The sequence below is a fragment of the Musca domestica genome, unplaced genomic scaffold, assembly GCF_030504385.1.
Source record: "Musca domestica strain aabys unplaced genomic scaffold, Musca_domestica.polishedcontigs.V.1.1 194, whole genome shotgun sequence".
Lineage (NCBI taxonomy): Eukaryota > Metazoa > Arthropoda > Insecta > Diptera > Muscidae > Musca > Musca domestica.
The window spans coordinates 1-15326 of NW_026712247.1; the positions used below are offsets into that span (position 1 = coordinate 1).

General features: G+C 35.2%; 1 long non-coding RNA gene and 1 pseudogene across 1 annotated transcript; one reads left to right on the plus strand and one right to left on the minus strand.

Moving 5' to 3' along the window:
* The first annotated feature begins 115 nt into the window (after positions 1-115).
* Positions 116-1552, plus strand: LOC131802080 (uncharacterized; annotated as a pseudogene).
* Positions 1553-3805: 2253 nt separating this feature from the next.
* LOC131802081 (uncharacterized) lies at positions 3806-7109 on the minus strand. The gene is made up of 3 exons (XR_009342028.1): positions 6966-7109; positions 4151-4323; positions 3806-4078 (listed from the first exon to the last, which is right to left on the minus strand). It is a non-coding gene; the product is annotated as an uncharacterized LOC131802081 (long non-coding RNA).
* Positions 7110-15326: the final 8217 nt, after the last annotated feature.

A 15326-nucleotide genomic window follows, 5' to 3' on the forward strand; every position in this document is an offset into this window, starting at 1 on the left:
TCTCACTTTCAGTCCTCATTTTTGGAATGTAATATATACATATACAAACTTTATACATACATAAAAATACAAACTTTTATTAACTTACCTTTTCCTCCTCTCAATCTTTGTTTAGGATCCCAAGCAGAAGAAACGTATCATAGATGAACTGGAATCGGAAATTTATGAAATCAATGCTGAACAAAATTTTCTACTACTTCGTTACGTCGTATTATCGATCAATTCTATAAAATGCTTAAAAAGAATGGCATACCCAGACGTAAATGCTACCAATGCTATGGTTTCCAGTGAATTGTACCACTTATTAGCGATACAAGTGATATATACAGCCCATAACAGTTACACATCGTAATAGTGAGGAGAAATTAATAGAAAAATATTTCGAGGTACAGGGAACCTCAAGCTGTGGCCTCACCACCACCATCTCCTCCAACACACTTACACAAAAGGAGATGGCCATTGTGTAGAGATAATTAACTTAGATGACGATGGAAATATTATGGAACAAATTGCCAAAACGCAGCAGCAAAGGCAAAGGGGACAAAAAAGGGAATACCCACAAAGCACTGTTAGTAGTAGTAGTAGCAATGCCCACAACAACGGTGAGAGTCTACTGAAGAAATTTGAAATGGTTATGACCAGTCCCAGTGGGCCGCAAACATCACTGCTCAAGCCGATGAATCAACGTGTTTCAATGAACAGTGCCACCAGTTTGTGACTGATGTCAAAACCAAACTGGAAAAGACTTCAACATTAGCTGAGATTTACAATCAACGTAGGCAGGAGAAAGAGGAGGAACAGCCGGTGTCAACCAATGTGAAGATGAGTCGTATGAATTTGAGACAGGCATTAAAAAGGCCAAGCAGCTGTTAGAGGACCAGCCGCTGTTGCTGTTTCAGCACCATTACCTCCTCCACCACCGCCACCACCACACCCGTTGCTGTGGTTCCCACCAAACCACCAGCTACCAAGGGAAGACCATCCAAGGCTGCCATTGCTGCTGCTGCCGCTGCTGCCGCTGCAGCCGCCGCAGCTGCAAAGCTTCGCAAATCACCTGAAGTTTCTTCTTCCTCTGAAGAGGGAACCCCAAGAGGACCCCACACCACCACATGCCTATTGGCCCGATGAATTGGAAGAAACTCGCACCAAGGCCGAAGAATATGCCAAGAGATGTTTTTGAGAATATTTGACTTATTTACACCTGAGGTGTATGCTCATATGCAACAAAGACGTTCTAAACGACGTCGTCGTTGTGTTCAAAATAACAGTTATCATTATGGGGTAAGTCATGATTTGGAACCGATCCCAAACCGCATACTTTATAAATAACCTTTACAAATTTCTTTCTTTACAGGCCTCTGGTACCAATTACAGTGAGCCCGAGGCGAAAAAGAAGCGTAAAGCTTTCCTTCTATCACCACAAGTGAAGAAAGCTGCCATACCCAATAACGCAATAAAAGGCGCAGTGCTGACAATGCTTCGGATGTTAACTGCAGCTCCTCCATCTCGTTCAGCTTCCGCAGTCCTCAGGATGATAAACGTACATCAATGAATGCTTCAAAGGAGGTTATATATTGGAGCAATGTGAACAATGTAAATCCCACTAGCACCCACAGTGCCAACTCGAAGAAGAGGTGCCTGCAAATGTGTACTCAGGGATCCCAAAGAGATTTTAAGTGAAACGAAAACATGTCCGGCCTGTTAAGAGAAGCATGATAATTGGTTGCAAAAAGGTTTGTCATCTTACTCTTCACTACTTCCACCTCGTCCACATCTTCAACGTTGTATATTAAATATAAAATAAATACTTTTCTATATCATTGTTATTAAATATTTATGTTGTTAGTTTTCTTTATTTTTTTTTTTTTGTATAAACATAGAAATTTACTCAATAAAAAACTACAAAATACCGCACATGATTTGGAATTGAAACTGGCTCAGGAAAAAGATCGTCGTGATGTTTGCAACGTACGGGCAAAATGTATAAAATACAAATGAATAATCTATTTAAAATTGTTGATTCATTGAAATCGGAAGGCCCCAATGACAATGGCCCAGCCATATTAATCCACCCGCAGAGCTGGAAATAGTAATATAATAGAATTGGATTAATTGTATTGCTTCCATTAAAAATGGCTTTTATTATTCCTTTCTTCCTTTTGGGTAACTTCCTTTAATTCTACCTATCTATCCCTATTTAGTTTAAATCTATGGTAATTTTACTAATATTATGTTGTTGTGAAGCTGTCGTTTATATTGTTTTTTTTTTTATTATTTTACAACTTTGCATACTTAAATACGTATATTATCAAAACTAAAAACTAATTATGTTAAATATTATTCCATTTATTATTTTTTAGAAGTCACAATGTTCAATAAGTTTTTTTCTTCTTTTTTGAATAAAATTCTGCTAGAATATTTACTTATCCTTACGCTTATTATTACTTTTTTTGATTTGTGTTTTGGTTACTAAAAGCCCATTTACAGAGCCAAAAAGAAAAATTGAACTTCATTAAATTTACTCAAAATCATCAATACCTTCGAAAAGTCTATTTCATTAAAAAAATGTTTATCTTGGTCTTAAGCTGACTGTAAACTAGCTTCGTTGTAAGTTCGGCCGGACCGAAGTTTGAATACCCTCCACCATTTAGAAAAAAATTTGGTAATTTAAAAAAAAAGAAAAAATAATAAGATGAATAAATAAATAAATAAATAAAAAAAATAAATACTAAAATTCGTTAAAAAATCTGTTAAAATCTTAAAAATACCGAATATAGCCGTATATTAGGAATAGGCACTTTGTCATAAGCCATTACAATATTCCAATGCGAAATTCGTAGACAATGTAACTAAAATCATCAAATACCGAATATAGGGAGACACCATTATATGAGAGCTATACGTAGACGTGGACCTGTACGAACTATTTTTCTGTCATAGGCTGTAGTATCCATTACGAACTTCAAATGCAAATTTAAAACAATTCCGGTGAATAATGTCGCTAAAATCATCAAAATACCAATATCGGGAGGTACTGGTATATGGGGGCTATACGAAGACGTGGATCTGCACAGACAATTTTCTATCATAGGCCATCGAATCCATTACAAACTTCAAATACCAAATTTTAAACAATTCCGGTGAATAATGTCGTTGAAATCATCAAAATACCGAATATCGGGAGGTACCGTTATATGGGGGCTATACGAAGACGTGGACCTGCATAGACAATTTCTGTCTTAGACTGTAGTATCCATTACGAACTTTAAATCCCAAATTTGAGACATTTCCGTGCATAATGTCGCTTTAATTGCCAAATACCGAAAATGGCGAGGTATCATTATATGGGCTATACCAAAACGTGGACCTACATAGCCCATTTTCAATACCAAAAGTCCTGCAGACATATACATTTGAGTAAAAATTTTATCAACCTACTTCTTTTCGTTCGGAATCTAGAGTGACGGATTGAGATCGCTAAATCGGGGGTTTGTGAGGTTAATAAAGTATATTTCGAGGTGTTTAAAAACGGAACGACAAACTTAATATACCCTCCATACTATGTGGAGTATAAAATGGTATAAAAATGTGTTAGAAAATCGCACTGCAGATGGGATTACCGCCCGATCTCATATAAGCCTTGATTTGTACAAGTTATTGAATTATAGCAAACTCCTATTGTAATCGGTTAAATTTTGTCTGTACGTTATATTGTGAACAGGCCGTTTTCCCAGTAAAAAATGTTCCAAAATTATGTAATTGTTGTTTGTTTGATTTTTTAAAGAAATAATTTATAATTTTTTTTATTCATACACTGATAAAAAATAATTTTATTTAAACAATATTTTTAATATTTGTTATAAATAACTATTGTAAACGGCTAACAATACGGTTGCACTCAGTCCCAGGATTGTCATTGCGTTCTTGTGATTTATTATCGACTCGCTACCATTGCACAAATCACCTTGACAGAAACACATATAAACTTGTTTGTAATTGTAAATTGTATTGGCGCATCGATCCTGATTGTCGTCTGGTCCACGTTGTACACACATCCGTTGTATGGCCTGATCGTAATCTAGAAAAAAAAAAAAGAAAAACGATATGTGGATGTGGATCAAATACTAAATCTCAAATTCATTATTCTTACCATCAACGGCATAAGTGCCACCGCCTTCAATTACTTTCCGCACCAGCCCGATGCACATGGAATCGCAGTAACACCAGATTCTTTTTCCACATCGGTGGCATTGAATGTGAATGGGTCCTTACAGCTGCCTAATTCTCCACGGGATCGACATTGAAAGCAGCGTCGAAGTAATGCTGTAATAAGATGAAAAAAAAAAGAAAATTTAAATGTATATAAAGTACATTGGGAGATAATGTCGTTGAAAGTGGTGATGTGAGGTCTATGTGAGCTATGCGGAAATTGGTCAATAGAAACATATTCGTAAAACAAGATATTCGGTATTTTGATGATTTTAGCGACATTATTCACCGTAATTGTTTCAATTTCGGTATTTGAAGTACGTAAGGGATACTACAGCCTAAGACAGAAATTGTCTGTGCAGATCCATGGTACAATGATATGAAGGGTAGGGCTATGATACCATATGATATCAATTTTTTTCTTTATTTGTTTATGTATGTGTTTTCTTTTCAATAACAAAAAAAAAAATTTTCAGAAAACATTCAAATTCGGGTGTTTTCAAAATGTTTATTTCAACGTATGCATCGACAAAATCTAGAGTTTTGTAGCGAAATAATCCTTTAGAGATATATAGTACATGATTTTGAAAAGAAGTGGTTGACCTTTCATTCAGTTATCGCGTTTTCAATTATTTATTCAAAATAAATGCAACAAGTTGTTTGATTTTTTATTGTTTTGATACTATTTCTGACATTACAAGCCAAACAGGTAAACCTCTATACTTGCCATTTTTTCAAAGTTGACCTACCTTCTCTTCATTGTACCATGTGCAGATCCATGTCTTTGTATAGCCCCCATATAACGGTACCTCCCGATATTCGGTAATTTTATGATTTTAGCGACATAATTCACCAATTTTTTTTAAGTTTCGCATTTGAATATTTAGATGGTAGATTTGCAAATTAAAGTTGGTTTTGGAAAGGTGTACGAAAATTACTAAATGGTACTAAATTGGTAAATCCGAAATAAGCATCTAGTTCTCTGCAAATTACACACATCATAATATTTTTTATTAATCCAGGATGTGGTGTGAAGATGTAATATATGGGTCTATTCCTGGTACCTCCCCCAAAAGGGTAAAATTTTGAGTATCCGTGAAGCTCATAAAACGAGAACTTAACATCCGATTCCATTCAGACTTGGTACATCTCAATATTTCCACCAACACAAGATCTGTTATAAAGATGGTAGAGATCGGACCATTCATTCTGGAACCTCCTCCACATAGAGTTCAAGATTTGAAAAACAAAATGCTCACAGAAAGCGAGATAAGCATCCAACTCTCTTCAATTTTCACACATCCAAATATTTTTGCTACTACAAGATCTGCTGTGAAGATGATATAAATCCTCCTTCTGGTACCTCACCCACAAAGCGTCACAATTTTCAATACTTTTATCAGTAATAACTTACGAAACAGTCGGCGATTCTTTACAGCTTACTATATCTAAATATATCTCTCGAAATGAATATGGATTTATGATTTCGCATAAAATTGAATATAAATTTTCGATTTTCTTGTAATTTTGCCCATATAAATATTTTTATCTGTATTAGGTGGAGTATGAAATTTAATATTTCGGTCGAAATTATCTGATACCTCACACACATTTTAGCATTTTCTAAAAATAACATATATCATATAAAGTGAAGGAAGTAGTCGATATATAATCCAAATCTGGCACGTCTCAATATTTATATCATATTTATTTAGGTCCGATGCGAAATGGGCAATATTGACCATTCCTTCGGAAACTACTCTATAGAGGGTCAACAATTTGAATAGTCATAACAGAAGTCCAAAAATATTTTTATAATCTACTTGGGCTGAGGGTATATATCTGTCGGCAAATCCGACTGATTTTCTATAACCTGTTTTAAAGAATTTGCCATTAAAACTTGCGAAAAAAAAATTTAATTTAGAACTTATCTCTAATGAGTAGTTGAAACAAAAAGTCCCAGGGATTTGACAAAATGCTGCCATATTTTCCTTAAGGGTTCTTGGCAAACTTTTGCCAATATGACACTCTATTTATTGGAGTAGACTCCAACAACTGAAATAGTATCATTAAAGTTAAATATTGGGTTCGCCCAGGCGAGTTCTCTTTTAATACACTTTGCCTTAAAATAATCTCTTTCAGTCACTCAATTCAAACTTTGACATTTCCTAAGCGAGAACCGTAAGAAATAACATTTAGAAAACAAGTAACGCACCTTCATTAAAATACCAAAGAAAAAACTACACGTTTGCATGTGTGTGCAGTCGTTGTGTTTACAGAGGCTAGTTCTTTTGCCAATGGGTCTTTCCAGAGGGTAAAGGAAGTGAGAAGTTAATCATTCGACATTGAGTATTTGAAGTGACAGAAACTACATTATTTGATGGTCTTATTACTCATAGTTGTACAAAGAAAACTCTGAGAATGACAAATAAATAAACCCATAACAGTTATAATAACTTCAACAAAAAAATAAAAACAACAACAACACATAACATTAACACCACCAACAAGAAAGAGCAACATGGTACCATTTCGAATATATCACAATTACCAACATTGTACAGCGCACCAATTCACTTTTCCTCGTTTCACATAGGTATTGGTTTGTATGTGCCTTTGTATAATTGTAGGTATGTACGTAGATGTCTGTCTGCCTGACTTTGGTTAAACACAACAAAAGACTTCAACAAGACACGAACTTGATTTCTGTTGACCACTTTCCACAACCTTTTACTTTTCATTATTTGGCCACTTACCATCCGATGAATGGAATAAACTTAAGACAATTATTATCACAGTTAATTGAACACTTAATTTGAACATTTTCGCGGTATTTATTTTCTATAAATTATATTTTCTTCTTCAAAATTGTATTTTCCATAAATCTTTTGTGCAGAGTGGCAAATAAACATTTCTTTGACTGGTTCGATTGACAACTGAAACGTTTTGGTAATGCCACATTGTTAAAAGTCTTGCACGCCAAAAAGTGTTGCCACCATGTATCGATAGTCATATTTGTGCTATGCACCGATAGGTGGTAGCATTGTAGAAATGTACGTTAAGTGACTTGCCAACAGTTCATCGAATAGTTGAGAACGGTTTTATCGACATTGATTGTAAGTCAATGACGTTCTTACCCTCGAATTGTAGATTACAATAAACAGATGGCGCTCGTCACAACACAATGAAATACTTTTCAACGTCTACCAATTAAAGACCGGAAAAAAGTATTATTTTTCATCACAATTGTCTATAAATCACAATTCAATTTCTCTTAGTTTTTTTTCAGCACCAGTACCAGTGTTTTCTGAAAAACTTTTAGTTTATGTTCCAGAACTTGAAATAACCAAACATTCTAATATCGAAACCATTAAGTAGTAAAGGTCAAAAGTAGGGCGGGGCCGACTATATAACATCCTACACCACTGTGCGTATTTAGTACACCTCAAGTAACAAAAAATTTTATACTAGGAATTTATGTGAACCTATGAATCAAATAACATTGATGGATAGGGCATGATATGACTTCGATAACGATTATATTAAAAACTATTTATTGGAGCAATAGATATACCGGACCGAGCTCCACCAAATTAGGTTGGATATGGAAAAATCTATTAAATTTGGGCTGATATTGCAAATATGGTGAACAATATCCGTAAAATCTGATGAAGATGTTTATCGAATCCATATAAACATCTAAACCGATCTCGGCAAAATTTGGCAGAGGTATTTTCAAGCAGTATCTGATGTCCGGTATCTAATATCATTATAGCTACATCTATTTTCTTCAAATTGCTGTACTTGCTTTTAGACTGAATTCGGTCGGATGTGCTAAAATTCAGGTCATTTGGACATCGACGTTCTATCTTACAATATGACATCGACGAGTTATGGATAACCACTGGACACGCTATCAACGAGCACTTGAGTTGTCGAAGAGCTATCAAAAATCTATCCAAAAATATAGTTGCATTTCGAGTTTGGAGGGCATATTAATTTTGTTATTCCGTTTGTAAAATATATTTTTAAACCCCACAAATATAAATTTTAAACCCCACAAAGTATATATACTCATGATCAGCATGAAATTCTATGTCGATTTAGCAATGTCCGTCCGTCTGTGGAAATCAATCTAGCTACTCAACGAAATGAATTAGGTTGATAGAATTTTACTGAATTGTATATTATGTCTGCAGGACTTTTGGTTTTGAAAATGGGCCATGCAGGCCCACGTTTTGGTATAGCCCCCATATAATTGTAACTTCCTATTTTCGGTATTGTGATGATTTTAGCGACATTATTAACCGGAATTGTTTCAAATTTGCTATTTGAAGACCGTAATAGATACTACAGCCTATGACAGAAAATTGTCTGTGTAGGTCTACGTCTTCGTATAGCCCCCATATAACGGTACCTCCTGATATTCGGTATATTGATGATTTAGGCAACATTATTCACCGGAATGTTTGAAATTCGGTATTTGAAGTTCGAAATGGATACTACAGCCTAAGACAGAAAATTGTCTGTGCAGGTGCATGTTTTCGCATAGTCCCCATATAACGGTACCCTCCCTATATTCGGTATTTTTATGATTTTAGCGACATTTTTTACCGGAATTGTTTCAAACTTGGTATTTGAAATTCGTAATAGATACCACAGCCTAAGACAGGAAAGTGTCAGTGCAGAATCACGTATTCGTATAGCCCCATATAACGGTGCCTCCCGATATTCGGTATTTTGATGATTTTAGCAACATTATTCACCGGAATTGTTTCAAATTTGGTATTTGAAGTTCGTAATGGATACTACAGCCTATGACAGAAAAGTGTCTGAGCATGTCTGCGTCTTCGTATATCCCCCATATAACGGTACCTCCCGATATTCGGTATTTCGTGATTTTAGCCACATTTTCAATGGAATTGTGTGAAATTCTACACAAGGAGTTCTTTGTGAGTACTTTACCGCCTGAAAGAGAATTATATATGGGTCCACGATATTGTGTAGCCCCCATTTGACCCCCCGATATTCGGTATTTTGATGATTTTAGCCACATTTTTCAATGGAATCGTCTGAAATTCTACATAAGGAGTTTCTCGTGAGTACTTTACCCCCTGAAGGAGAATTATTTACATAGGTCCACGATATCGTATATCCCCCATATGACGGTACCTCCCGATATTCGGTATTTTGATGATTTTAGACACATTCTCCAATGGAATTCTCTGAAATTCTACACAAGGAGGTCTTTGTGAGTACTTCACCGCCTAAAAGAGAATTGTTTATATAAATCCACGATATCGTATAGGCCCCATTTAAGGTACCCCCCGATATTCGGTATTTTGATGATTTTAGCCACATTTTTCGATGGAATTGTCTGAAATTCCACACAAGGAGGTATTTGTGAGTAATTTACCCCCTGAAATAGAAAAATAGGTCCACGATATCGTATATCCGCAATATATCGGCACCTTCCGATATTTGTAACATTTTAACAGAATTTTTAATGGATTTTATTTTTTTGAAAATTTCTAATTCGTTCCAAATGGTGGAGGGTGTTCAAAGTTCGGCCCGGCCGAACTTACTGCTTTTTTACGTGTTCCTTTATGACATCGGAAAAAATTCTTAGTAGATTTTTTCAGATTCAGGAACAGATCAATTTTTAATTTTACAATATTATCGTTTTGGGTGCCTACATTTTTTGCAAGAAGTTTTAAAATTAGCCTTATTTTAATATGATAATTTATTTATTTTCTCCATTTTCCCATTCTACAAAAACAAATACCATAAGCCGGATAGAAACAAATGTATTCATGATGAAATTATAAGTTATATCAATGACAATTTTATCTGTTACATTGAAATGACTGTTGATGAATGTTCTTTGTTCCCTTAATGCTAACATGAGGAGGAGGAGGAGACACACACACCCACACACTCGTATAAATATATATGTAGTATATATAAATATGGCAAGTGTGTTGTACAGGACCCATTCCGTCATTCCATCACGATAATCATATAATTATATGCAAATAGAATTGCTTCCTTTTTATGTGATGATGATGACACTGCATAACGGCATCAGTTGTAATGTAAAGATGGTTGAACGAATAAAGCTGCGAATGAGCGAGAGAGCGAACGAATGGATAGATGGATGGATGGTTGAATATGACATTTTAAATAAATATAATACTGTTTAATTTACAACTCCATTATATTGCAATAAAATGTGAGAAGAATAACTACATAGTCTTATGTGTGGACTAACATACACTTGTACATAAATATATATAGACAGTATGTAGTATTTCTGTCTTATCAAATATAACTAAATTTATCATTATTAATTTACAATTTTAATTCGATATATATTTTAATTTCAATAAAAATAGATATATGACAATCATTGGGGGTGTAAGTTTCTATTAAATCTATAAACTATAGTTAAAGCAAGTAAGCAAAAGCTATAGTAGTGCGGGGACGACCATGTGATACCCTACAACACTACAATATGTTAGAAGCCCCTTATTATTTCGCTTTTGAAATTATGTCACGGAGCTCTGCCTAGATATTACACTTAGAATTTTGACCAGGGACATTTGGCCAATATTTACGCACTCCGTCGTCCTGTTAGTTGTTGTGGTCCATTTTACATCTAAATATAATCTAAAGGCCATCCATTTTGGTTCATTTGAACCACTAAATATTTTGCGATCTGCAAATTTAGTCTCATCTATATGATTTGCTTGTCTACGATATTTGCCTATATTCGTCAACGAAATCAGCGTAAAAAGCCAGAAGTTCGCCTTTTGTGTATTTATGATTTCGCATGCAAGTTATCTTCAGCGTTTCGGTAGAATGGAAATGTTGGTGTTGGTCGGCTGCAAAATCAGGAACATTTTTAGTTGTTCAACCCCTAAATATATTGCGGATATCTGTAAAAATAATAGGCTTAGCCCTTCTGAGCCTTAACCTACATTTGTGAAAAATTTCGTGAAGATCGGACGATAATTGCAACCTGTATATAAATAATAAACCCAACCTGTGTTGTAAAGTGCAAAAATATTACAAAATATACACTTCAATATTATAAGTCAAATTGAAAAAATCGCATGCGATAAAAAATATGAAAAAATAAAAAAACGTCACAAAGTACTACAAAATCTATATTAACATCATTATTTGCATCTTTTTATGCGATTTTTTAGATTTTATACTTTTATGCCAAAAGGGCATTCTAATTTTACAAAATTTGTCAAAATAGCTCCAGCCATTCTGGAGATATAAGCATTCTAGCTAACATCCCCTTCCTTTCTATATATACATTGTATATATTTCGCCATATATATCCGATATTTTTACTATCGGCATCTACATAACGGTCAGAATTGACCTGTTCGTCTATTTGTGATTTCGTCGTCATTAAAAATATTAGCGGTTTAATGGAAAATTTGACTTTTATTTATCACAAATGCTATGGTCTATTTCAACCACTAAATATTACCCGATGACCATCAAAATTGGAAAGCTTCTGCCCAGCCCTAAGTTCTAGCCCCATGCTAACTTCCCCTTTGATTGGTCTATAATTGCGACCTGTAAAGCAACTGCAAAATCTGGAAATTTTTCAGTTTATGGTCCCTAAATATTATGCGATCATCTCCAAAAGAAATAGGGTTCTATTCTGACCTTAGCCCCACGAGGGCTCTATATTCTGACCTTAGCCCGATTAGGGCTCTATATAAAAGCCCTAAAAATATTTTCCTTATAACTCGCACCCCCTTTTTGGGGTTTTGATCTACAAACCCAATTCCAATCCCATTGGAATTTCCACACCCCAGATAGACTGTCACGTCAGGAAATTTAATGACAATTTGCAGTAAATTAGGAAAAATTGATTAATTTGCCAAGAATAACAATTAAAAAAGAAGTAAGTTTGGCCGGGCCGAACTTTGAATACCCTCCACCATTTGGAACGAATTTAGAAGTTTTCAAAAAAATAAAAACCTTTTAAAAATTCTATTAAAGTCTTAAAAATACTAAATTATTTTTATATATTGAGTTTTATACGACGTCGTGGCAACTCTTGTCATAAGCCATTGCAATATTCAAATACGAAGCTTGGAAAAAACTCCGGTTAATAATGTATCTAAAACCATCAATATATACAGGGTGAGATCGAAAAACTGCAACAAAATCAAGCGTAATAATTTTACATTTTTTTAATTTTATTGAATGAAAGCAAAGAAGTAAAAAGACTTCGACCGGGCCGAACTTTTATATACCTCCACCATTGGGTTAAGAAAACATTAAAACCCATTATGACCAACAAAAAATGTGGCAAAATCATCAAAATATCGAATATTGGGAGGTTCCGCTATATGGAGCTATACAAGAACGTGAACCTATACATACAATTTTTCGCCAACAGAGCTAGAACCCATTACGTCACACAAATACAAAACTTTAGACAAATCCGCGAAGAAATGTGACAAAAATCATCAAAATATCGAATATCGGGAGGTACGACTATATGGGGCTATACAAAAACGTGCAGCAAAAAAATACAATGTTTCGCCACCGCAGCCAGAACCCATTATGACGCACAAATACCAATTTTTAAACAAATCCGTGAAAAAATGTGGCAAAAATCATCAAAATACAAAAAATCGGGAGGTACCGTTATATGGGGGCTATACCAAAGCGTGGACATACAATATTTCGCCACACGAACAAGCACCTATTATGACCAACAAATACAAATTTTTAGACAAATCCATGAAAAAATGTGGTAAAAATCATCAAAATACCCAATATCGGGAGGTACCGTTATATGGGGACTATACCAAAACGTGGACCGATATATCTCATTTTCAATACCAACCATCCTAGATACAATACAAATTGTTCTGCTAATTTTGACGCTCTACGCCAAAAAAGGTGGGCATTATCGTGATTTCAACAGACAGACAGACCGACAGACATCGTTAAATAAACATAGAATTTTATGCTAATTACGAATAATGCTGAATAACCTCCACCATTTGGAACGAATTTAGAAATTTTCAAAAGATAAAATCCGTTAAAAATTCTATTAAAATCTTAAAAATACCGAATGTAGCCATGAATAATGTATCTAAAATCAGTAAAATCCATAGGAATATAGGAAGGTAACCTTATATCGAGGCTATACGTAGACCTGGACCTGCATAGACAATTTTCTGTCATAGGTTGTAGTTCCCATTGCGGACTCTAAATACGAAATTTTAAACATCTCCGGTGAATAATGCCTCCAAAATTATCAAAATACCGAATATTGGGAGGTACCTATATATGGGGGCTATACGAAGACGTGGGCCTGCAGACGAAATTTTTTTCTCATAGACTGTAATACCCATTACGAATTCGAAATAAGAAATTTGAAACAAGTCCCTAAAATCGCCAAAATAACGAATATGGTGTGGTACCGTTGTATGTGGGCTATATCGTAGGCCTATATAGACAATAGTCTTCCAGGGGGTGAAGTACATAGAAAGAACTTCTATTATGGATTTATAGACCTATCCATTGAAAAATGTAGCTAAAATCATCAATATACTGAATATGGGGGATATACGATATCGTGGACCTATATAGACAATTCTCTTTCAGGGGGTAAGGCACTCAAAAATAACTTCTTGTTTAGAATTTCAGACAATTCCATTGAAAATTGTGGCTAAAATAATCAAAATATCGAATATCGGGGGGTACCGTTATAAGGGGGCTGTACTATATAGTAAACCGATATAACCCTCTTTGAACTTGACCTGCCAGCAGACAAAAGACAGATCTGTGCAAAATTTTAGCTTCCTATCTTCATTCGGACAAACGGACGGACGGGCAGGGCAAAATCGTCTTTGAATTTTACGCTTATCAAGAATATATGTACTTTGTTATTTCGATGAGTTACAACGGAATGACGAACTTAATATACCCCCCTTACTATGTATGGTGGAGGGTTAAATTAGGTAAATTCTGACGGGCCGGAAGGAACTCGAAACTTTTCAAAAAATTCCTAAAAATACCGCTCATATAAAAATCGATGTATAGGGATTATACGAAGACGTAGACCTGCACAGGTAACTCTTTGTCATAGGCTGCAGTACGAAATTTCAGGTACGAAATTTGGAACAATACCGGTGAATAATTTTGCTAATGTGATCAAAATATCGAATAAAAGAAGGTACTGTTATGTGGGGCCATACGAAAACGTGCACCGACATGGCCCATTTACGAACTCATTCTGCTAGTAAAATACACACCTGTGCAAAATTTTAGCCGACTATCTCAAGTCTTTTGAAAGACAGCGTGATTACAACACACACAGACGGATAGAGACACAGATGGACGGACATCGCTGAAATGTCTTGGAATTTTACGCTGATCCATTGTAGGGTCTATCAAGAATATTTCGAGGAGTTTCAAACGGAATGACAAAACTAATATACCCTCCATAGAATGGTGGAGTGTATAAAAATCGGTTACCGTTGTTAAAAATTTTACATTCATGCAAATCTTAAACAGAGCACTGCAGGGTGAGATAAAACATTGCAACAAAGTCAAACGCCATAATTTTTACATTTTTTTCTTAAGTGTTATTGAATGAAAAATGTCGGAAATAGCATCAAATTTTAGAATAAGTTTAGATTTGTTCGAATTGGTCACCTATGGCACGAATTATGGCCTTCAAACGGCCAATGAAACCGTCACACGCTGTCCAAATGTTGCTCTGCGGTCTTTTGTCCGATTCCCGTCAAAGCGCTTGCTTGAGGTGATCGACACTTTGGTATTTTTAGTGCCAACCATGCTTTCCAAAATATTCCAGACACAATAGTCCAACGGATTGGTATCCGGAGATTTTGGGGGCCATTGTGCGCTGGAAATGAAGCGAGGAATCGCATTTTGTAATCATTCTTGGGTGGCTCGTGCTGAGTCCTGTTGGAATGTCCAAAGCTTTAATACACCCCAGAATATTTTCGCGACAATATTCGGCATTTATTCCGGTGCAATGCTCGATTAAAACTAGCAAGAACGACCATCGGCTGTTATGGCGGCCCACACCATCACCATGGCCGGCG